General features: G+C 44.9%; 1 protein-coding gene across 13 annotated transcripts in view; it reads right to left on the reverse strand.

Moving 5' to 3' along the window:
* The window catches only part of ZBTB44 (zinc finger and BTB domain containing 44), a 148,085-nt gene extending 129,485 nt beyond the window's left edge, over positions 1-18,600 (reverse strand). For 10 of the 13 annotated variants that reach the window (XR_005222889.2, XR_006287097.1, XR_005222893.2 and 7 more), the window contains exon 1: positions 18,495-18,599. The gene's annotated coding sequence lies outside the window, so the exon portion shown is untranslated. Of the gene's footprint in view, positions 1-389; positions 882-18,494 lie in introns of all 13 variants that reach the window. The other 3 variants (XR_006287098.1, XM_043534250.1, XM_043534249.1) reach the window with 2 other exon arrangements.
* Between the last annotated feature and the right edge of the window lie 5,469 nt (positions 18,601-24,069).

The raw sequence follows: 24,069 nt of genomic DNA on the forward strand, positions 1-24,069 counted from the left end.
GGAGAAGAGGACAGCCTGAGCCCAGTCTGTCTCCCAATGAGGGATTTGGGGGATGGGGAGAAGGAGAGCCTGAACTCTGGCGGTGAGGCTCTGGCTGTCCCCTTGGGTGGTGAAAATATTACTTGAGACAGAATTATTTGAAGTGCAAGTAACAAATGAGTAGTTTTTAACTCAGCTTTATTGGAAGTAGAGAGAGTAGACCAGATGCCAGCTTGTGACAACAGACTAAATCTGAAACTGAAAAGACAGTACATGGTGCATCCGGCATTACAAAACAAGGCCAAGAAAGCAATTCTTGCAATAAGACTAACATTAGCTCCCAAATGTGAATTTTTTTATGGACTATTGTAGTATACCCCCAACTAACTAGTCAGGTTTGCATATGTAACCTTAAATGCATTCTCCCAAAAAGAAAGCTTGGGGCTACTCTTCTCTGTAACATCTTGGAGGTAGTGGAAGTGCATCACTTCAGCGTGCTGTTTCTCATTCCTTCTTCTCTGCACTGGCATGCACAGGCTATGGTTGAGACACGCGTCTGCTGTTTAAAGTACCACAGCACTCTATTCTGGAGCGCATCGTTACATGGAGGTGAGGGAGCAGGTACAAGCAGTGCACATGAGGCAGAGGCAGCAGGATGGCTTGAGGGTTTGTGTGTAAGCACCTCAAAATCCCTGCTTGTCAAACTGCTTGTCATCCTCTCTCTGCAACCTGAAGTATCCTTCTCAGTTGGAGCTTGGAAAAAGCAGAGGTATGACAATGCCTGAAATTCAGGCAGTCTGCCCTCTTTGGAATCGTTCTCCTGGCATGACGACTGTGAAGCATGTCCAGTTAGGACATGGGTCTTCTTGATTCAAGCCTGGGATGAGCAGCATTAAGAGGGCCTGTAGGAAAAGCCAAAAGTCTATATCAGTGTCCACAGCAACATACCACCAAATCCTTTCTGGAAAGGGAAAAACAGACACTTTTATCTCCACTTTTACATTCTAATACATAATTTCATCAAGAGACATGGGCAGCACTACCATAAGCTACTGCCTTCCCTTTATGTTTCCCAAAGACTATCAAGGCATGGGAATTAGATCCTTAAAGACACTTTAATATTTATCTTTTTTAAAAGGGGGGAGCTGCTCGAGAATGTCACCTGTACAGAAAATCAAATATTGATAATTTCTACACATTTCAGACTGTCTGACAACATGTTGCAGATTCCAGAGTATGAAAGGCCCCAGGTGTTTCAGGCAACAAGAGGAAAGCTAATGAGCTATACCAAAGAGTCATTTTGGCATATGAAGACATTTGCTGGATGCTCGGAAATGCAGTATCACCTGTAAAAGGGAGTGGGGGTGGAGGAAAAGCAGGTCATCTCTGCAGGCCTCAAGAACAACGTGGAATATTGCATAAAAGGGAAAGTTTCTGATCTTGTGCCACAAGGGTGGATACTGATTAAGTCCAAAAACAGATTAAGGTAGAGTGTCTGTAGTATCTGCCTCACTAAAATAATTTTGCCTATACTGCATGCATGCAGTGCCTGCACAAGTGCACTCTTTCTCATTGCTCTGAATGCACTTCACACTGCTATATTTTCTTATAGCATATGATCCAAACCAATCAGATAACTTCAGTGAACTCTAGTTTGAAAATAACTTGCATTCTCCTAGTGCTACTATGGAACGTTCAAATGCATACATGGAGTAATCTCCACTTGTTTGCTTACCTGTGTAAGTGGGATGTCATATTGGGGTTAAAAATGCCACCTGCAACTCCTGTATTCTGGGAATGCCTCTGCTTGTGTTAAAGTATGGGTTCGCAACTAGGGTGGGAGTATCACAACCACCCACCCTTTCTTTATGGCTAGATGAGAGAGGGTGTATCACAAAACTGTTCCTGTGGTAAGATGGGGTACCACTGGAAAAGGCTGAGCGCCATTGTTTTAAAGCCATAGTTAAGCCTCCTAGTTAAGCCTCAGTGCACTGTGTGTGCAGTTCACTTTTGAAATTTTTCCCTGATTACCCACCATTTTGCCTGCCAGTATGTGCCATGCCAACAGGCAGTCATAACCAATGGTAGAGTGGACATTCTTTCCTTGCTCAGCAACTGTGTCCCAGGAACCCTGCCAGAGATATCAAGGGGTAGAGAGACGGGGTGCGGGTCGGTGGGAAGGAGGTGGCCAGAGTCCAACCAGGAGATTAGATTGCAACCGGGATGGAACCTGAGGAGGCCACAGAGATGGATGGAAAATTTTGTGCCCAAATGAAGCTGTATCTGCCAACGGCTGCCTCCACAAAACCTCACAATGTCTCCACCCGAAGCCAAGTAAAGGAGTATAATAAATAAAAGGAACTTACCAGGCGGTCCATTAAGTATACCAGCCTTGTACTGGGGCAGAATCTCATAATTCAATTCATTTCATGGGGAAATGGACAAAACATTGGTAACACTCCTGGATTTACCGTTCTTTGTCTTCTTATAGGCCACCTTCATCCCCTTGATATGGCTTTCATTCTGGTCTGGGAAATTTCCAGTTTGGCATGATGACTTGAAATCTTATTGTAAACCTTGTGATTTCTGTTAAAGGAATTCTGCACTGCTGGTGCCTTGGCCCAGAAGACAGCCAAAATTAAGACGCCCTCAGCTGACACGCTAGAAGCACTGTGGGTAGCTAGCTGTCAACATTATAGTTTTATAGCAGATAGATAACTAATTTACAGATGAAGCATGAAGCAGTTTGCTGATCAGTTGCAAAAAGAAGTTGGTTGCTGTGGAATCAGTCTTCAGCTGGAATGCATGTGGCCGTTCAGGGAAATTTAAACAAGTAGCTGGTTTTTGGCCTTGCTGACCCCTGAGCAATGAAGATTAGCTACCTAGCCAAAGAGGTCACTCCTGCAGTGCAAAGGGTTATGGAAGACCAATTTGACTTGTGTGTTTTAACATGACATTAGCCTCCATCCACATGGACAGTAACACAATAAAGCTGACATGAATTGCCTTGGTCATGGTCAGCCCTAGCAAGAATTCCACTATTCGTAGAACCTACTGGAACCTAGACACAATTGAGTGACTTGGGTTGGATGCAGGTTGCACTAGAATCATACTAGAGGGAACACATGATGTTAAATGCAATTATAGCTTCCAGTCTACAGAAAGGTCTAAGTATCAAAGCTGATCACATTTTAGGCATGCAAACCTTGTCACTGCTCCTTTCATTAAAATCAGTTTAAAGCGCTTCAATTTCAAACTGTTGCAATTACAGCCAAACGCTGCTGCCAAATCCGCATGGTTCAAACTTTGTTCTGAGGATGACTAGTTGTTATCTCCATTCGCAAGGAAAAACTGCTAGGATGAAGGGGAGAAGAGTCAGGAATATTCAAAAAGACAGTCTCATTTTGTATTAGACCCCTGTCAGAAATCTTGGTGGCACTAGTGGTATTTTAATTCCATCCTCCAAAATAAGGAAGACTATAATCCCCATTATTTCAAAAACACAGTAAAATTTCTGGCTCTTTCAAAGACCAGTAATTAGATATAAAGTAAATATTACATCACATGTAACTGCAAGAATTTTGGCAAAATTAAGAAAGAATCCATGTGCCCAGTAAAACCACAGAACTACAAGTAGTCTGGAAAATTCCAGAAGCCAGAAAGGAAATTTTTCCACTGTAGTCAAGTTCATTTATTCAAATCTGAAAATAAGATGTTTACACTATCAATTAGCTCAAGAAAATCTTTGCAGTGTTTCTCTGCAGCAATGTGTGCGCATTCATATTTTAAAAAACAAATACATTTCCTGATATATAAAATATTACACCCAAACCACAACCACCTACTCCGCTGCAAACATTCTCCAGAGTTTAGCTCATTAGTACCCAGTTAGAGAATAATTCATTGCAAAAAAGCCACATTATTTAAAACACTAAGGCTGCACAGTTAGTTGGAAAATTAAAAATTTAACATTCTTACCAAAAAGCCATGTGTATAGTATTATTCTCAATTCTCATTTGAGAAATATGCAGATTAATAGACCTATTTATTTTCAACATGCACAATATATATGCCCTACAACACACAGAATACTCACGTTGGCCAGTTTAATATTCACGTAAAGGAATATTTTCAAGTATGTTTGCATAACTAGATTTAGTTACCTAAATTTAAGCACCCAAGATCAAAGCTGTTGACTTTAACATTACGTTGATCTATTTATGTACACAGTATTTTTAAAAGAAAAAATAAATAGTTACATTTGTCCTTTTTTGCTTCTTTATCATGTATAAAGGTGTGAAAGAAAATTGACTTTAACATTACAATGTCCCTGTTTATGCTACAAGTCTACTGAGATTATGGCACGACAAGAGTGAAACCTGAGCAACTGAGGGTTTGTCTAGACCAGAACTTTTTAAACTCAAGTAAACTGATAGCCAGTTAATTTGAATTAGCTAACGCATTTGTAAATGCCAGTGTGGACACCCAAAAATGTTTGTCCAGAATACTCATTTACAAACATATTTGCCATTTAGGGTTTGCTATAAATTAACTCTGGATTAAAATATTCTCATCTGGGAACAGACTGAGGGAAAGGACCTGTGTCACACTGTTTTGGGTTTTTTGTTATTGTTAGGTGTTTATTAACATCTATTTTGATTGCTTCTTGGGAGAAAGGCACTTTGATATCTCCACCCCTTCAGCTGCTTATTGAGAAAGCTGTTTTAGGGCAAGTCTACACTACAAAATTAAGTCAACCTAAGTTACATCAATATACAGCCACCACAGTAATTAAATCGCTTTTGCGTGTCCACACTATGTTCTTTGTGTGGGCAGTGCACGTCCGCAACAGTAGCGCTTGCACCAATTTAACTGTCAGCGTTAGGCATTGTGGGACGGCTTCTGAAAGGCAGCAACAATAGATGTAAGCAACGCAGGGTCTGCACTGACATTGCGTTGACCTAACTACATTGATGTAAGCACTACACTTTTTGCGGAGGTGGAGTTATGAAGTTGGTGTAATGGGCAAGTTACATAGGTGGGAGCAACATTTAAGTGTAGACCTGGTTCCCAAACTTAACAACCTGTGAACCCCTTTCACTAAAATGCCAAGTCTCACAAACTCCTCCTAAAAATGAATATTTCCAGGAATTTTCTCCTTTACCTGAGTATAAATTATAAAAGCAGTGATCTTGGAAATATAAAATTTGTTTTTAATGACATGCTTATTTACACACTATTATTATTATTATTATTATTATTAATCATTACAGTATTTTTATTACATTATGAAAACGACAACACTCTTCCTAGAGCTCACTTTCGTAGCTTGTATCACTTTGAATAAGCCTGTTGTAAGACAAGGCTCCTATGTTTCATCAAGGAGTATCCGATGTGAAACAGCATGAAGGTATTTAAGAAGCCAACTCAAAGAGTTCCTCCTACACAAGCATTCAGGTCTTGAGCAGTCCAGGCAAACACCACACGTTACAACAAAGCTTAAACTTGTTCTTCATAATATTTTAAAAACAATACTAGCTGCCTATTAAATTTTAAAAACAGCAAAAAAAAAATCCACCTACCTTTCCATTTCTTATAAGGAGTCTTGAAGTTTAAATCTCCTCAGTGTGATAGATATGCTTGTTTTGATCTGCTTAGCTCTTGGAAGCCCAGAGGCTCCAGGCTGCTGGCCCCATGCTGCCTGGGATCCCTAGGGACAGATCTGTCCACCATTAGGGAATTCCCACCCCCCAAGAACTCCTGTAACATTTGGGAACCACTGATGTAGATGCTTACAGTTAGGTCGACGTAAGCTCTAGTGCAGACCAGGCCTTAGACGAACCTGGTTTTGCTGGAAGACCAGACTTGATATTCTAAAGTTTTTGTTTTTTAAACAATTAATTCTTTATACATCACAAAGCAACAATCCCCTTCATCTCCCTCTGCTCCACCCGCGGCGCCCCCCCCCTCCCCCCCCCCCCCCCCCCAAAAAAAAACCAACCAAAAAGACAGACAGACTTCTCTTCTATGCAAGGTCACTTCTAATAACACTTCAGTGATCCATGTTAGGCTTTGAAGTTCACTCACTGAGATTAAACAGGTGGTGGTGAGTTTGCACCTTGTTCATGTTATTACATGGCTTAAACAGCAGAACCAGACTGGAAGGTACAAACATCTGGGCAACATCTTTTGATTAGTCCATCAAATTCTACCAGAACTCTCTATTATTTACCACATTTTCAGGCACAGGTGAGTTCTATGGGAATTTTGGCGGGAACTATCATCCAGTCTTAAGATACTGATTTTTTTTTTTGTAAAATACGCATTTTTTCATAACAATTGAATACCCAGTATCTGCCTTGGTTTTATAAGACATACAATATTGCTTTGATTTCTACTTCCTTTACAAACTTATTTCCAGTACTTTAACACTGCAGGTTTTTTCTTTAACTGTGAGTTAATATAGCTTAGCAAGTGTTATTTTACCTTTACATTAATTAGTCAATCACAGTCATTTCCATGTTTTCCATTTAATTATGGTGTAATATTTAGAATGTGGAAAAGAAAGAGGGCCATCATTTTCCTCAATCCATTTCAAATATTTAAGTACAGAGGCTCAAACTGTGGACTTGTCACATCTTGGTGCACCAAAATGAGCTTCTAATACATTTTCTCTAATGAGGGTTTAAACAGATTAACTGTTCTCACTAATCTTTTGACAAATGTGAGAAAAAAGCACCTGTCTTTTCATCAAGTTGAATATGTTGTCTACTACCATAACCTAAATTATATGCAAGAAAATCCCCCAAGAAATTCCCATCCTTCCGATGTCACTGTTTTTGTAAATCATGTGCTTTTTTTAATCGTACCACAACTTTCTTGAAATTCTGGCATAAGTATCTGAGATCAGCGCTTTCAGAGAGTAGAATCTTATCAAGTGCAACTTGAAAGACAACCTTTAGATTTAACTAGGGCTGTCGATTAATCGCAGTTAACTCACGTGATTAACTAAAAAAAGTAATTGCAATTAAAAAATTAATCTTGATTAATCACACTATTAAACAATAGAATACCAACTGAAATTTATTAAATATTTTGGATGTTTTCTACTTTTTCAAATATCGATTTCAGTTACAACAAAATACAAAGTGCACAGTGCTCACTTTATATTATTTTTTATTACAAATATTTGCACTGTACAAATGATAAACAAAAGAAATAGTATTTTTCAATTCACCTCATACAAGTACTCTAGTGCAACCTCTTTATCATGAAACTTACAAATGTAGAATTATGTACAAAAAACCCCGTATTCAAAAATAAAACGTAAAACTTCAGAATCTACAAGTCCAATCAGTCCTATTTCTTGTTCAGCCAATCGCTCAGACAAGTTAGTTTACATCTGCAGAAGATAGTGCTGCCTGCTTCTTGTTTTCAATGTCACCTGAAAGTGAGAGCAGACGTTTGCATGGCACTGTTGTAGCTAGTATCACAAGATATTGATATGCCAGATGCACTACAGATTCATAAGTTCCTTCGTGATTCAACCACCATTCCAGGAGACATGCATCCATGCTGATGACGGGTTCTGCTTGATAACCATCCAAAGCAATGTAGACTGACGCATGTTCATTATCATCATCATGAGTCAGATGCCACCAGCAGAAGGTTAATTTTTTTTTTTTTTTTATGGTTTGGGTTCTTTAGTTTCCACATCAGAGTGCTGCTCTTTTAAGTTTTCTGAAAGCATGCTCCACACCTCATCCTTCTCAGATTCTGGAAGGCACTTCTGCTTCTTAAATCTTGGGCTGAGTGCTGTAGCTATCTTCAGAAATTTCATGTTTTTTTAAACGCACAATTAATTTTTTTAATTGCTTGACAGCCCTAGATTTAACCTGTTGCCTTTCAGAAGTTGTATTGCCAAAACAAAGAATGGATCCTGGGATATGGCCTGTAAGTTGTCTTGTGACCAGCAGGTCTTTCATGTGCAGCCTCACTCGATCCACTGTCAACAAGCGTTGGGAGCTTTACAATCTTTTTCATTAAGACCATACCTAGACTAGAAAAATAGGTTGTTTAAAAATGTTTGAATGTTTTCTTAGCCTCCCCCATATTTGACCACAAACAAGTAAGAACACTTATAAACGTGCTAAATCCTGTTGACACTACTGTTTAAGAATGTTTCCTTGTCTAAAGGTAGCCAAAGAAAATTTACTGTACTAAAAAGGGGAAGAGTAAAATTGTATTTGACAGATGTCTGTGTAATGCAAGTAAACAAGTAAACAAACCAAATAAATATTTTCCTCTTTAATCCTTCAAGTATAATAATGTGGCAATATTTATTTCCAAACACTGGGGTGCTTCAGTGCTACAACTTCTCAGGCATTGAAGTTTGAGAACTCAGCTGAGATGGTGTGGTCACGTGGTCTGTATGTCTGACAGTAGAATACCAAAAGCCATCTTTTAGGCAGAACTGAAGACTGCAACTTGTTTTAGGGGCAGATCAGGGAAACATACAAATACACTCGCAAGGTCAATCTGCAGTCTTGTAACGTTGACCTCAACACCTGGGAGCTCTTAGCCCATGAAAAGAGTCAATGGCAGCACCTCTACCATCTCAGACTGAAAGACTGAGAGCTCGCGGATTGCTGCAACCAAGGAGAGAGGGCATAAAGATAAAAGCAACACACATTCATCTACAATTGTCTTCACCTCTGGCACTTGTGGATGGGGCTGCAGGTCCAAAGCTGGTCTTTGGTCCCATCTCAGGACTCAGAATAAGTGACTGTAGCTCACCCATCAAACTCATTGGGAGACTCCATCACAGTAATCTCACTTATGCTGTTTAGAATAGCAGGCAAGTAATTTTTTAAGCAGTGCAATTTTTAAGATGATGTCCCATTAACAATATCTGAACATTAACTGATTACAGGTCTTGTTTTAGAATGAATTTTATTTTCACGTGGTAAAATAATCTGCAATTAGCATTTGAAAAATTGTTATGTGGGGGAACCACTTGACATTCCATGAAATAACTAGCAAAGCTTCAGGGCTCTGCAATTTCTGCATAACGACAACAATAATCTGCAAAGTGTAGTTGCTGACCTACCAGAACGAGAATTAAAAACAGAATTGTTTCACTTTGGTCTGAAAGTGCTTAAAGAGACACTACCAGCTTAAACATGTAAACAAATTTACTTGTGTTACTATCAAATAAAAACAATACACAATTTAGTCTTTGTTATTTATGAATCTGTGAAGCCCATTTCACGTTTGGGCTTAGGTTTGATAAAAAGCTTGACGTTTATAACATTTATGTTTGGAAGAAATTAAGTTGATTATTGTGCCCTTAAAAGGCACCACATGTAAGACCAGCGTGCAAAATGAACCTGCAGATTTTCTTCTAGATGTAGAACTTATATCCTATATAAGCGTGTCAATTATCTGAACACAAAGAATAGTAATAGTCATACCTAGATCACTGGCATAAACATGATTACAAGCTTATGCTCAAATAAATTTGTTAGTCTTTAAGGTGCCACAAGCACTCCTTTTCTTTTTGCGAACACTAGAGTTGTTAGGATCAAAGTTTGACCTTTGTGACCTCCCACCCCCTCCATACACTACACCTTTATAACAAATACTTAACTGTTCCCAGCCCACCATCAGAAGCAGCACATGAAGATGATACTGAAAATGACAAATAACAATATGCAAAGAGAAGGGAGAGAAAAATAAAAGGAAACCAAAATATAATTTTTAACTTGTAAGGTACTACAAGCCACTGTGAGAAATGATATAAACCTCTAATATCTGGCACATGGCAGTGACCACTGAGTGAAGCAATAAAAAAGCTTGAAAGAGCTAACTGAAGGAAGTGATTTTCTATTAATTTTCTACAGTTGCATACAGCTTTTCAATCAATGTCAATTTTAGAAGCTCTGCAAGTATAACTACTATACAAATTCAAACTTATGATAATAATATTCACTCTTACAAACCTAGTCTGGGTAAACTCCACCCCAATTTAAAAAGCTATTTATGGACGTGCTGTGTAAAGGAAATCTAAAGCAAAGTGGGATGTTTAACGTGCTTATTTGCATGCCAAAACACAATTATAGTGCAGCTCACTATTTATGCAAAAACTAGTGTTTCAACTCTGGGAAGAAAAAAAAAACTTGAACACGCTTGTGTATGCATCTTTAAGTTTAAAAAGATGTCTATTTACAGAACAAAACTTCTGTCCCACTTAAGAAAACAAATAATATGAAGCTACGAAATTCAGCAGAATCTCAATTATTCAAACCAAACCAACCTGAACCCCCTATCTGAAAAGTCACATCTCCTGGGGTTTCAAACAAGGTAATATAAGATTCAAACTTCAGTTTTAGGAGAGAAAAGCCGAGGTTACACTTTGAAAATCAATTCCTTCTTCACTTCCTCTGAGAAAACAAAGCCTGGCTACTTGGGTGGATTCCCTAAAGTTCCTGGGACAATAGAACTTCACTACCTGAAGAATTCTCCCCCATTCCTGCTCTGAGACTTTACTCCTGTCACCCAAAACTCTGATAAAATTATGGGATAGATTCTACACTAATATACAATTGTAACTTCATACATGACAGCAATGATTGTGACAGGTAGGACAGTTTTGACAGTTTGCTGGTTTTATGTGTTCTATGTATAAAGTTTACTTATAAACAGATTTCCTTTTATAACAATTGATATCTTTCCTTCTCTAACTTCCATAACAAGTTATTGGGAAAGCGTTACACTCTTTTTGATAAAATACAGTGTGAACCTCCATGATTGGGTTTCTTAATGAGCTATGAAGCAAAATGTAGCCCTCCACTTCACACCCCAATAATCCAAGTCATATTAATGCCAAAGCTAAAGAGAAAACTGCAGTAACAAGAAACTACATGTAATATATTTGTGCTGGGGCTGAGGGAGAGTTCAAGACACACATGCAAAAACTTAAACAAGACAACAAACAGGAATCATCAGTCCAATAGATAGAACAGGCAGCATGGACTGTCATCAACTCCTCAAGGTACCAGACCTATACTGTATAAACAAGTATAGACACTTTTTCAAAAGAAAGTGGATTTAAAGAGTCCTGAACAAATTTAAACAAGGAAGGAATACAGCTCTGTCTCAGCACACTTAACATTAAGGGCTTGTCTACACTGGCAACGCTCTCTTCCAGCATTCTAAAAAAACCACCTCCACAAGAGGCGTGGCTCCCAGCGCTGGTGCATTGTACAGCGCTGAAACTTGCTGCACTCAGGGGGTGGGGGGAGAAGACAGCAGGGGAGGGCCCAGGGGCTAGCCTCCCCGGCTTGGAGCTCAGGGGCCGCACAGGACGGGGCCAGACGTGGTCCGCGGGCCATAGTTTGCCCACCTCTGGCCTAGGAGGAACTCTGTCCTTAGCCCTGGAAACTGAAGAGTGCTCTGTTTATCCACAGAACAGGCAAAGGATGAGCAAAAGCAATGCAAGTGTCCCACATTTTTCCCCTTGTACAATTGAGTCTGCAAGGACTCTCTCTATGGGTACGAGCACAGTCTCCTCATGGCCATTCAGTCATTGGCCTAACACTGCCACTAAACTTGCCAATTAGTGTGTTTTTATTGTGACATGGGTACCTTGTACATTAGAAGTTGGACTCTGTATCACTGCAGGGACCCTAGTTTTCTTCTAAATCTTTGTAAAGTGCTATGCAGAGTCTAAAACTATGCAAATATAATAACTAAGGCTCCGTGTTTGTCATGGAGGTCATGGATTCCGCAACTTTCCGTGACCACTGTGACTTCTGCAGCAGCCCATGCACATGGTCCAGGAGCCCCCTCAGCAGCTTGGGCAGCCCCTGCACCAGTCGCACCTGCCACTGCTGGGGAAGTCTCAACGCCCCCCCCCGGCAGCAGGAGTTTGGGTGGGTGGGGGGCCTCAGGGTTGGGGTGTGGTGCTTACCTGGAGGGGGCTCCCCAGAAAGGCCACAGGAACTCCCCTCCTTCAGTTCCTAGCTCCACATGCTGCCTCCTCCCATAGGCACCACCCCTGCAGCTCCTATTGGCCACAGTTCCCAGCCAATGGGAGCTACAGAACCTGGGCTTGGAGCGGAGGCAGCAAGTGGAGCTAGGAGCTGGAGGGCGCCGCTTTCCAGGAGCTAGGTAGGGAGTCTGCACCAACCCTGCCAACTCCCCTCCCTCCCAATGCGCCCCCCCGGGCCACACCCCCAGCACCCATAGTCCCCCCTGTGCTGCTCCCAGGGTTTTAATCAGGTGTATATAGTAAAAGTCATGGACAGGTCACGGGCCATGAATTTTTGTTTACTGCCTGTGACCTGTCCATGACTTTCACTAAAAATACCTGTGACTAAAACGTAGCCTTAATGATAACCACACTTAAAAGTCATCAGATGTTAACAATTTTATGTCATTACTAACATGAGCTGGACTCAAACCAGCAACTGAGGGGGGCAGGGGGAGAGCCTGTACAGAGTCCATTACCATTCCTGAGCGCTCCAGTACCCTGAGGTACATTACTTCTAAATGCTATCAAACGTGTTTCCCAAAAGACTTGCTCCTGGCAACAATCCCAGTCATTTTAAGCCATCTTCCTGTAAAGCTATTTTTATATATAAAATCCAGGTATATAATATGCTAGACCAGCGATTCTCAAACTTCATTGCACCGTGACCCCCTTCTGACAACAAAAATTACTACACGATCCCAGGAGGGGAGGACCAAAGCCCGAGCCTGCCCAAGCCCTGCCGTCCTGGGTGAGGGTGGAGGTGGGAGGGGACAAAGCTGAAGCCCAATGGCGTCTGCCCTGGACAGGAGGCATGTAACCTTAGCCTTGGGCATGGCGCTCAGGCTCGGGCTTCGGCTTCAGCCCCGGGCAGTGGGGCTTGGGCCCGAGCCCCAGCAAGTCTAACACCAGTCTTGGCGACCCCATTAAAATGGGATCGCCACCCACTTTGGAGTCCCGAACCACAATTTGAGAACCCCTATGCTAGATAATCTGCCATCTACTTCATAAGTGCCCTCTTCAGCCACGTTTAGCAGCCTGAAAGTCTTCCTCAATATCCACAAACTTTCCACTAAAACTGCTCTTAATACAAATGAACAGGAGTCACACTTTTGCATGCAAGACATTGTACTCAGTAATTACATTGTCAATACAGATACGCTATCAGAGAAAAAACATCCATTTAGTAAGATGTTTGTGCTTTAGAGAACCTGCCCTTATTCATTCCTCTCAAATAAAATGAATGAAACAGTCTTCAGTTAACATACCTATTCCATTATTCACAGTTCATCTACAGAATTTGATTTCTTCCAACTTCAAATTTAAATAAAACTCATGATTTAGCTTAAGCAGACTTTTCTTTCTAATACATGTTACAAACAGCCTGTCTGTAAACACAATATGTAGTTTAAGAGGCTTCCTCAGTAACTTGATTAGAAGGAAGCTAGAAGAAGGAATGCTGCTAAGGCTTTAGAATTCTTTTTTCTCTCTTCTATAGTGGTATTAGTTAAAGCCATTTTTATTTTACTACATTTTTATATATCCCACCCATCGTTTTTCAGTGGTCCACTTTTATGCCCATTTGACATGGCAGCACTAAGCATTTGTTTTCTTCCTGAGAGTTCATTGTATCAATTTTAACTACTAAGCAAGTTAAAGACAGTGGACTCTGATGGAGTTTAGTCAGGAGCAAAGCCCAGATTTTTAAAGGTATTTAGGCACTGCTGTGCTCGCATCACAACCTGTAAATGGTTTAGAAGCCTGTTTCAAAAGGTTTCAGACACTTAGGCGTCTAAATTCCATCAATCAGGTTTTGTGATACTGAACACAGAAAACCCTAAATACCTTTAAAAATCTCTCCCTAAGTGCACAGAGGTTGCATTTTCATATTTATTCCAAAGTATATTAAAACAAACCAATTCCCTTTTAACTATTATTTCATTATTTCCAAATATAATTGTTGAAATACTTCTAATGTCACTACATATTAGTAAGGCATACCAACCACACACTTTCTTCCTCGCAATTTTACATGATCCTTATAACAAAACATTTTCAGAGACATACGTGTTTTTTAAGGTGGTGTCCCTTTAAAAGACAAATTCCACAACTTATGTCATAATATTTAAAGTAATGTAGATAGTAAAAGCACTGTTCAACTACATAATTTCATTTAAAAATGTGTGTGCTCTAAGCATGAAAGTATTCAGAGTTTCTAAAGTCTGGCTCTCTGCACAGGCTGAATAATTTGGGATAACTTTCTTGCAATGGATAAGACAGAAGTATGTCAACAGAAATTCACTTCATGGTCATGTTCAGAAAGTATTAAGCAGCTTTTTGATAACTATTAGCTTGGATTCCCATCAGTTTACTGGCAATTTCTTCCACACCTGACCTTTTAAAGTTGTGACATGTGCGGGTGTTGTAAAGCAATTAGCTACTTGTGCAAGGGAAATGTTTTTGCTTTACTACAAGTCCAGATACTTGGATGAGGGGTGCCACGTAAGTATTTAGAACAAATACATTATGCACTCTTTAGTATAACAGGAAAGCGAACAAAAATAATCTGAATGTACTGCCACTAATGAATACTAGAAACCATTTTTCAGAAAAAGGTTTGCTACACACCTGATAGGTTTCAAAAACAGCCTACAAACCACAATGCTTTAAAAGAAATAAAGGAAAGATCTATATAGACAGGCTAAAAAGAGAAGATCTGGCAGAGACAGACATTCACAAAATGATGCTTATTTTTGGTCATTCAAGTTCATGGATTATAATTAAGGCTCACAAATGGAATCCATCACCATTACTTAAAAAGCTGATTCTTCATCATCAGAGACTTGCAACCATCCCTTAGATTCCAGTAGTTCTCTCATCGAATCCATTCTTAAAAACACATCATTTCACTTTATGGCCTAGAACTCTAATTCTCTCAGCTTCCTTTTTTGCACCCCAAAACGAAATTCTTTGGTTTACACAGAATACCTTTACACTACTATTTTCCTATAATTTCTACTGTTTTCTATTTTTTCATTTTATAGTTTTATAGAGTTAAGAGGTTTGATTTTTTATTTCCTAGCAGATTTCTCAACACCTAGGTTGTATAGTAGTGAATGAACATATACTGAAACGCTCAAGTGGATTGGTACAGAACTGATGAGATTTACCAGGAACATACAGCAAAGAAGGTGCTACTGGACTGCACAATGTCAAAAATATCCAGGGGGAGGGTGGCGCGGTCCCAAAGCCCTCCTTTTCATCAACTACACAGTTTATTAAAAGAACAGACATGGCTGTAATGTCTATTATTACTCCTGTAATACAGACATACAGCAAAGACTCCCCATGAGTAGAAAGATACCAAAGAGAAAAACCTCCTTAACTAAAATAGTCACCAGATTTGTCATACTGGATCAGATATTCTATCCCTGGCAATACCTGAAGCTTCAGAAAACAGCAAACATTCTAACAATGGATTTGGCTACTTGTGCAATGTTATACAAAGTAGAAAGGGAGTCAAATTTCTTTCTGACCCATCTAGCAAATATCCAACATCTGACTGGACCCTCATTTTAGCACACATTTTACTCTGAATACCACAAAACTGCCCTCCTTAAAACCAGCCAGAGCATGTGATTCAACCTCCTGCAGCAACAAATGATGCATGGAGTTCATTTCACTAATTCTTTCATTTACATCTTATGTGACAACAATAAAGAGAAGTATGAATCGGTTGTTCCCCCAGTGCATCTGTAAATCTCAGACAGGGGACATTCCCTCCCCCTCTAAACTGAGTCTCTGTGCGTGTCAGGTTCAGGAAGCAAATTAGGGAAATCACCGACATGCAAAAGAAACAACAATTCTCTCTAGCGTAAAGGGGATCCTCTGTGCATTTCCCACTTGGGGAGAACAACACGGGAGTGGAATTCCCTCTAGTAAGGGATTACCTACATACAGTTTTTCCACCAATTTAAATACTGGAATAGAAACAAAGATAGCTAAATCACTGTAACCCCCTACTATGGACAGTTATATCACTACAGAAGTGTTTATATCAAAACAAGTTATACCAATACAAACACCTGCACTGATATAATTGGATCACTCACTTAACTATGCTGCTTTCTAAGCAGATATAGCTAAATTGGTGCAAAACCTGTGGGTGGGCCAACTCTAAGAGATCATCTCTGTGTGCCTGGTTCTGTGGTGTGGGTGGGACTCACACCCCTATGCAAAGAGGAAGTGTGTCATCACCCACCGCCCCCCTCCGAAAGACAGATTATCCTGTGAGTGTGCAAACCCTGCTAGGCCAGGAGCACCTGTGCTCAGTGCATCACTTTGCAGGGCTCCCCAGGAGACCCTGCAAACATGCATGGCACATAAAACACAACTAATGCCAAGCTGCTGCCCCGAAAAGCTGCTAGCCCCTATGGCTATGGAGAGCAACCCCCTAGGATGGGGGGTAGCAGTCACCCTTGGGAAAGGATGGAGAGAGATCACCACCAACCAAAGGGTGAGTGGGGTAGATAGATGCCAGGGGGAGGGCTGATGGAAATAGGAAGGCAGCATGGGGGGAGGAAATGGACACAGAGACCAGACCAGGCTTTGGAAGAGAGAAAATGGAGAGACCTCAAGGGCTATGGGAAGGGGTAGATGTCAGGAGGGAGTGGGGGGAATGGGGAGGAGGAGCTGCTAAGCTTTGGGAGAGGGGAGTAAGGGGTACTTCTAGGGTGTGTGTCCTGGAAAGGGGGGGGGGGGGCACACCTCCAGAGAGTTTGTGTTGGGGTAATAAATGCCAGGCAGGATGAGGAGGAGGCAAGGTTTTGGGACAGGGAAAATAGGACGGCCTCTAGGGTAGAGACAGGAGGCATCTAGTGGCCTCTAGGCCAACCCCAGGGGAGCAGGGGTGGTGGGTCTTGGGAAGGGGGAGGGGTGGGAAGGCCCTCTGGAGGGATTAGTGCCCAGGAAGGGCTCTTGGGGGAGCATAGGGTGTAAGAGCTGGAGGACCCCTCAGGGGGTTACTGCCTGGTGCAGCAGGGGGTGCATGGGGGATTAAGAGCCTGGGGGGAGCTCTCCAGGGTGTAGTGTCTGGGATAGGGGGCTTTCAGAGGGTTAGTGCCCAATGGAGGGGAGGCAAGAGTTTGGAGGGGCTCTCAGGGGGTTAGTGTTCATGGGAGCAGGGGGGTTTGGGGGTGAATGGGGGGTAAGAACCTGGTGAGGTTCTCAGGTGGTTAGTGTCCAGGGGAGCAAGGAGGGCCCTCTTAAGGGGTTAGTGCCCAGGGAGGGCTCTTGGGGGTGCATGGGGGGGCCTCTCGGGAGGTTAGTGCCCCAAGGAGCGGGGGGAGGGGCCTCTCAGGGTGCATGTAGGGGGCCTTTTGGGGAGTTAGTGCCCAGGGGAGGGGGAGCTCTTGGGGAGTACTGGGCGGGGGGTGGGTAAGAGCCCGGGGTTGCTTTCAGGGAGTTAGTGCCCAGGGGAGCGGGAGGAGGAGGGGACTCTCGGGGGGGGGGGGGGGGGGGGGGTTAGTGCCCAGGGGAGCGGGAGGAGGAGGGGGCTCTCGGGGGGGGGGGGGGGGGTTAGTGCCCAGGGGAGCGGGAGGAGGAGGGGACTCTCGGGGGGGGGGGGGGGTTAGTGCCCAGGGGAGCGGGAGGAGGAGGGGGCTCTCGGGGGGGGGGGGGGGTTAGTGCCCAGGGGAGCGGGAGGAGGAGGGGGCTCTCGGGGGGGGGGGGGGGTTAGTGCCCAGGGGAGCGGGAGGAGGAGGGGGCTCTCGGGGGGGGGGGGTTAGTGCCCAGGGGAGCGGGAGGAGGAGGGGGCTCTCGGGGGGGGCGGAGGTTAGTGCCCAGGGGAGCGGGAGGAGGAGGAAGAGAAGGGGGGGGTTCTCGGGGGGTTAGTGCCCAGGGGAGCGGGAAGAGAAGGAGGAGGGGGGGAGGCTCTCGGGGGGGGGGGGGGTAGGGCCCAGGGAAGCGGGATAAGGAGGAGAAGGGGGGCTCTCGGGAGGTCCGGGGGGGGCGGGAGGAGGAGGATGGGGGGCTTTCGGGGGGGGCGTTAGGGCCCGGGGAAGCGGGAGGACGAGGATGGGGGGCTCTCGGGAGATCCGGGGAAGCGGGAGGACGAGGATGGGGGGCTCTCGGGAGGTCCGGGGGGGCGGGAGGAGGAGGATGGGGGGCTTTCGGGGGGGGGGGTTAGGGCCCGGGGAAGCGGGAGGACGAGGATGGGGGGCTTTCGGGGGGGGGGTTAGGGCCCGGGGAAGCGGGATAAGGAGGAGAAGGGGGGCTCTCGGGAGGTCCGGGGGGGGCGGGAGGACGAGGATGGGGGGCTTTCGGGGGGGGGGTTAGGGCCCGGGGAAGCGGGTCTCTGAGGACGGGGGCCCCGGCGTGGGGGAGGGGCAGGTGGCGGGGGGGGGGCCCTGTGGCTGCCCGGGGACGAGGCAGCCGCCGGGCCCGGCTCTCGCGGTCTCCCCCCGGCCCGGCCCCGTTCCGTTACCTGCGGTGGCTGGGCCCGGCGCCCCGGGCCGCGCGGCGGACCGAGCCCCTATCTGGGGCCGCGCCGGGGCCCCCGCTGGGCCCTGGGGGGGGCGGGCGCGGGGGGGGGGGGGGGCCGCCGCTGCCTCCTCCCTGCTGGGGGCGGCGCCGGACGCGGGGGGCGGCTCGCGCGGGCTCTCCGGGCGGGGGGGGGCGGGGGGCACGCGGGGCCCGGGCGCTCGAGCTCCGCGCTCCAGCCTGGCCGGGCACTTTGTTTGTGTCCCACAATGCACCGCGGCCGCGGCCGGGCGGGCGGAGGAGGGGCCGCCTGCCCGGCGCAGGCGCAGTGCGAGGCTCGCGCAGAGCGTGCCCGGGCTCCAGCCTGTGGCCGGCGCCCACAGTGCAGCGCGGTGCGCGCGCGGTCCCCAGGGCAGGTCCTGCAGCCCGGGGCGTGCATGGCTCCAAGTTAGTGCGGAGCCGCCGCCCGGGGCGTGCATGGCTCCAAATTAGTGCAGAACTGCAGCCCGGGGCGTGCATGGCTCCAAGTTAGTGCAGAACTGCAGCCTGGGGCGTGCACGCCCGGTGCTCGCATCAGGCTCCTGCGGGTGGACACAGTGCAGCCCGATGCATTCACGGCCTCCAGTGTTGGGGCAGGTACTGCAGCCCGAGGCATGCAGGGTCCCCAGCCTAATCCATATGATACAGTTCCCAATTTGAATCTTAAACTGTCATTTCCAGCTGCCACTCCCATCACTTCAAATGGCCGTTCCCAGGTGCCTCCTCCTGTATGCCCAACTGCAGCAGAACCATCTGATACTTCCAGCCCTTTTGGTGTTAAAGGAATGTCAGCCCAACCTTGCTGTGCAAAGTGCAGCAGAGAAAAAGAGACTATCATTTCGCCTGACATGCCTTTTATGTACGAAGTAGTGTGTGGATTTGCATCACCCCAGGGTCAGCTCTGAAGGCAATTGTAGTTCACCACGATAAGCCAACGGGTTTGAGCGTTGGCCTGCTAAACCCAGGGTTGTGAGTTCAATCCTTGAGGGGGCCATTTAGGGATCTGGGGCAAAAATTGGGGATTGGTCCTGCTTTGAGCAGGAGGTTGGACTAGATGACCTCCTGAGGTCCCTTCCAACCCTGATATTCTATGATTCTAAGTGCAGCCTCTACCTGCTCCAGAGGGTAGCCCTGTTCCTTCCCTGTCCTTTTGGGTAGACTGTCACCTCACGTGGTGCTCAGGGTTCTCAGGAGAATGGAATGGCGTCTTGCCTCTGCTCAGGGCATACAAGGCAAGTGAGGGAAATCTTGCCCATTCTCACACCAATGTGTTTTCTCCCAGGGGCCAGATCTCACAATCTCCCCCTTGGAAATGCACTCCATGTTCAGCCGCTCCTGACAGTACAGAAAATGACTGAACCCTGCTCAGGATGAGAGGTGTCTTTTAGAATTTGGCAATGGCAGATTAGAGCAATGGTTGACCAGATTAGCCACATGTCATGCTCTGAAGCACCCTGGAGCCTTTCCAGCTGTGGATTTAAGGAAGCACCCTTCCTCGCTCCTTGCATGTGGAATTATTTTCTGACAGCACCCTTCCCTTCCCCGCCTCCCAAAAGTCACTCTGCATGGCTGCATAGTCATCCATCCAGGTCAAATTCTGAGTTAATCCCTCCGTAGAACTTGGTCCACGTTAATGCTAACCCAAGGTAAGCATGGCTTGATTTAACTTGATTAGTGCAGCCATTTGCTACACATTTTTGTAAGAAATTCTAAATAAATTGCAGCAGGAAACACAGTGAAAGGCCACAGTCCAAAAGTATTAATCAGCAGTGAAAAATCTAAATCATCTGCTGGAAAGTGACACACTGCTCACTGTTGTAAAGATAAAAAACAGGAGCAAGTTCTCAGTGCTGTATTAAAAATACTGGGGTAATTGTAATAGGTTCCTAGCAAAACTAGTGAGCCTTGCTGGAAACCAGCATGAGAATGAGCAGATTCCAGGAATGCTCTACCTGCTTCCTGCTTCGTCTTTGACTTATTCTGGCTTTACACCAAAGTACAGCAACTACAATGGGAGCTTGATTCAAAACTGCCTTGCACCTTGTGTTGTCATTTACACCTCTGCAAAGCAGGAGTAAAACTTTCCCATGCCAATTTGGCAGCGTTAAATGAAGACCCACTCTGCACAGGTGTAAATGGAGACATAAGTTGCGAGGCAGTGGAGAATCAGGCCCTGGCTGCCATGGATTATTCCTGATTTACACCAATTTGAGTTGATAATCAGACCTACTTTATACCAGCCTCTAAATGCTGATGCAAAAATTGCCAAGCCAATGCATCAGCCGAAGTAAACTGGCATAGTTCAACTGATTTCAGTGGAACTATAATCAAGGATCATGCCTACACACTTTGAGCCTGATTCTCCTCTCACCTATATCTTTGCAAATCGGGGTATAGCAGATGTGGAGCTGCTATGTACTAATCTAAGAATACTCTAGTAATTGATGAATTCTATAGGTGATCTGGTCAGTGAGGCAAAGATACTGTACAGTTGCACTGGATTATTAGGCTTTCCTGTATGAATGTATTGATCTAACTTAATAGGGGGCTGTTGGCAAAACAAGCACACACTTGAAAGACAACGGGGAAAGCTGTTTGTTTTGAGGATCCTATAACCTGTCTTCAACGAAGGTACAAGCCTGGTGTTGCCACTGCTGGGAGGTAGAGATCACCAGAACACCAAATGCTCAAAAGGACACTGGCGAGAGAAGGGCAGGGACTTGAGGATGCTGTACCTGGTGAGAACAGACTGAGATGAAAGAGAGAGACAGGTCCAGCAAGGGTGTCTAAAAGCAACTGAGGCTTCTGTGGCTTCCAGGGAATGGTAAACCTTAGGGAAAGACAGGCACGCACATAGGCTGTCCATTGGTGTAAGTGTTGTGGCTGTGTTGGTCCCAGGATATGAGAGAGACAAGATATCTTTTATGGGACTAATTTCTATTGGTGGAAGGTACCAGCTTTCAAACTACACAGGTTTAAGACCTGTTTTCTATTAAATGCTTTTGTTCTGAATAAATAATCATGTGCTTTCAGGAGACTGCCTGGCTACTGCTGCTCCCAGAGGTAACAGAACTGCAGGTACTGAACCTAATTCAGATCTGCCAAGAATATCATGACTGACATCTGGGGACTGCAGCACAAGGCCCAGTCTGAGAGTGAGAGCATCATGTGATTCCACCCTAACAAAGGTGATGGCTTCAGGCCCAAGAGGCGGTACAGTCCAGCAAGGGATCAGAGGGGCAGTTAGCTCAGATAAGGGGTAACTTTATTGACGTCCATGGAGTTACACTGCTGTAAAACCAGTGTAAAATAAATCAGACTCTCACTGTCTGAATCATAGAATATCAGGGTTGGAAGGGACCTCAGGAGGTCATCTAGTCCAAGCCCTTGCTCAAAGTAGGACCAATCCCCAGTTTTTTCTCCAGATCCCTAAATGGCCCCCTCAAGGATTGAACTCACAACCCTGGGTTTAGCAGTGAAGTCAGTCAACCAGTCTGACAGTGGAATGCAACACACCCTAGCTTGATGCGGTATCTTCCACACAAAGCACATCTAAAAATGCTGTATGGAGTCAAACAAAGACACTGGATAGTGCACGGCATAAGTTATTGAACAAAGCAGTGCTGGAAAGCCAGAATGCATGGTGAACAAATAAAGCATTCTAGTTAGAAGGCCATAACAATGGGTAAGGGAAATTAATAGTCGTACAGGAGAGAGAAAAGGTACATCTTCGGGTGAGATTTTAAATTAGCTGAAGTGTCCGTGAAGCGTGGGGAACATATGAAGAATATCCCAGATAGAAGAATCTGTAGAGAAGTTTCTCACCCCAAGTGTGCCTTGTCGGAGAAGAACAATGAACTTCTGATCTATGCCACCAGTAATGGTAAGTAGGTTCAACTCTGGTGGTCAGATAAACAGGGATATAACCTGTGTGAACGGTGGCATGGACTTGCCCAACTCTGGTCGGATAATGGGGTTCCCGCTAAGAATTATAGCAGTGATAGAAATGCCATCACACTACAGTGGGGTCAGAATGACCTGCAAATAAACACATAAGACTTATCATACCGGAACAGACCAGAGGAGCATTTCAAGCAATACCCCACCACTGATCAGATATTTCAGAGAAAAAGGAATGAAACTCCAGTGAAAAAGCATTTACATCCACCTGTCCTTGTTTGTACATGTGCAGGTTGGCAAAGAGATATTAAATTCAGTACAGAAATGGGAACAAAAGTGTCGTGTCATTGCATGAAACAAAACACTGACAAAATTATTTATTGTTTGATTTACCGTTTATATAGTGAAAGCACCTGGAGGCCACAGGCAGGCACTGTACAAACATATAGTAAAGGACAGTCCCAGGCCCAAATGACACAACGTATGTGATCACAGGTAATGAGCTATCATCTTATAAAATGAGGCATGAGGAAATGACAATGGACAATGACTATAGGCGAGAACCTCAGTGGGTGTAACTGAGCATACTTCTTCAACTTTGGAGCGGAACTGATTTACACGAGTGAGGATCTGGCCCCATACCTCTAGGTATTCTATTCTGTGCATGGTAGGGAGGAGTGTAAATTATCTAGGGTCTGATCCTGCAAACTCTTACTCCCACAAGTAGACCCTTGAATTCAAGTGAGGAAGGACTGCTCATGGGAGTAAGTGGCTGCAGGACCAGAAACTCAGTTTTCTATGCGGATGCACTTTGCTTTCCTCGGAAAACTCCATGAGGGTTGTTAGCACCCCCAGCTGGATTAACTCAACCAACTGTGACCGTTGCCTGAACTCTGCCAGGTCAATTAGAACGGCCCACTGACCCAGTGCAGTTCAGCAGGATCTGCCAATTGCATGCTGACCCCCTTCCGCTGGATTTTTCAAATCACATTTTTGGTTCTGCTTTCCCAGCCCTCACTGATGCATTTGCTCAGACTTTGGCAGATGTTTAGGACTGAAGCAAAGTGAAGTCATTAACTTCACATGCACGCAGCTGCCAAGCTGCGCAAGTTTTAGCAATGTGACACAGTTGCTTGGTATTTACCACGCAGTCATGCGGGGACATGACCAGTGTATGCAGTCATTCAGCTTCTCCCAGGTCTGCCAAATGCCCCTCATAGGGAACAAGCCTGGTTGGGAAGACAGGCAGGTCAGCATGTTTGATGCCCTTCCCCCTCCCCCTCACATAGTTCTTTACACAGAAACTTGCTCAAGGAGAAAGATTTTGATTGACTTCAGTGGGCTTTGGTTAAGACCCCCAGTGAGAGCAACCCCTTCATTTGTTTTCTTCCCAGTTTTCTCTCTTGTTCTTGGAGAATCCTGAAATGGAACTGTGACACAAAGGCCCCTTGGTGCCAGCTGGCAAAGGGTTCACTGCTCCAGTGGTTCTCAACCAGGGGTCCAGGGCCCCCTGGGGGGCCATGAGCAGGTTTCAGGTGGTCCTCCAAGCACGGCCAGCATTAGACTCGCTGGGGCCCAGGGCAGAAAGCCAAAGCCCCACCGCACAGGGCTGAAGCCTGGGGCCCTGAGCCCTGTCGCCA

The sequence above is a fragment of the Chelonia mydas genome, chromosome 22, assembly GCF_015237465.2.
Source record: "Chelonia mydas isolate rCheMyd1 chromosome 22, rCheMyd1.pri.v2, whole genome shotgun sequence".
Taxonomy (NCBI): Eukaryota; Metazoa; Chordata; order Testudines; family Cheloniidae; genus Chelonia; species Chelonia mydas.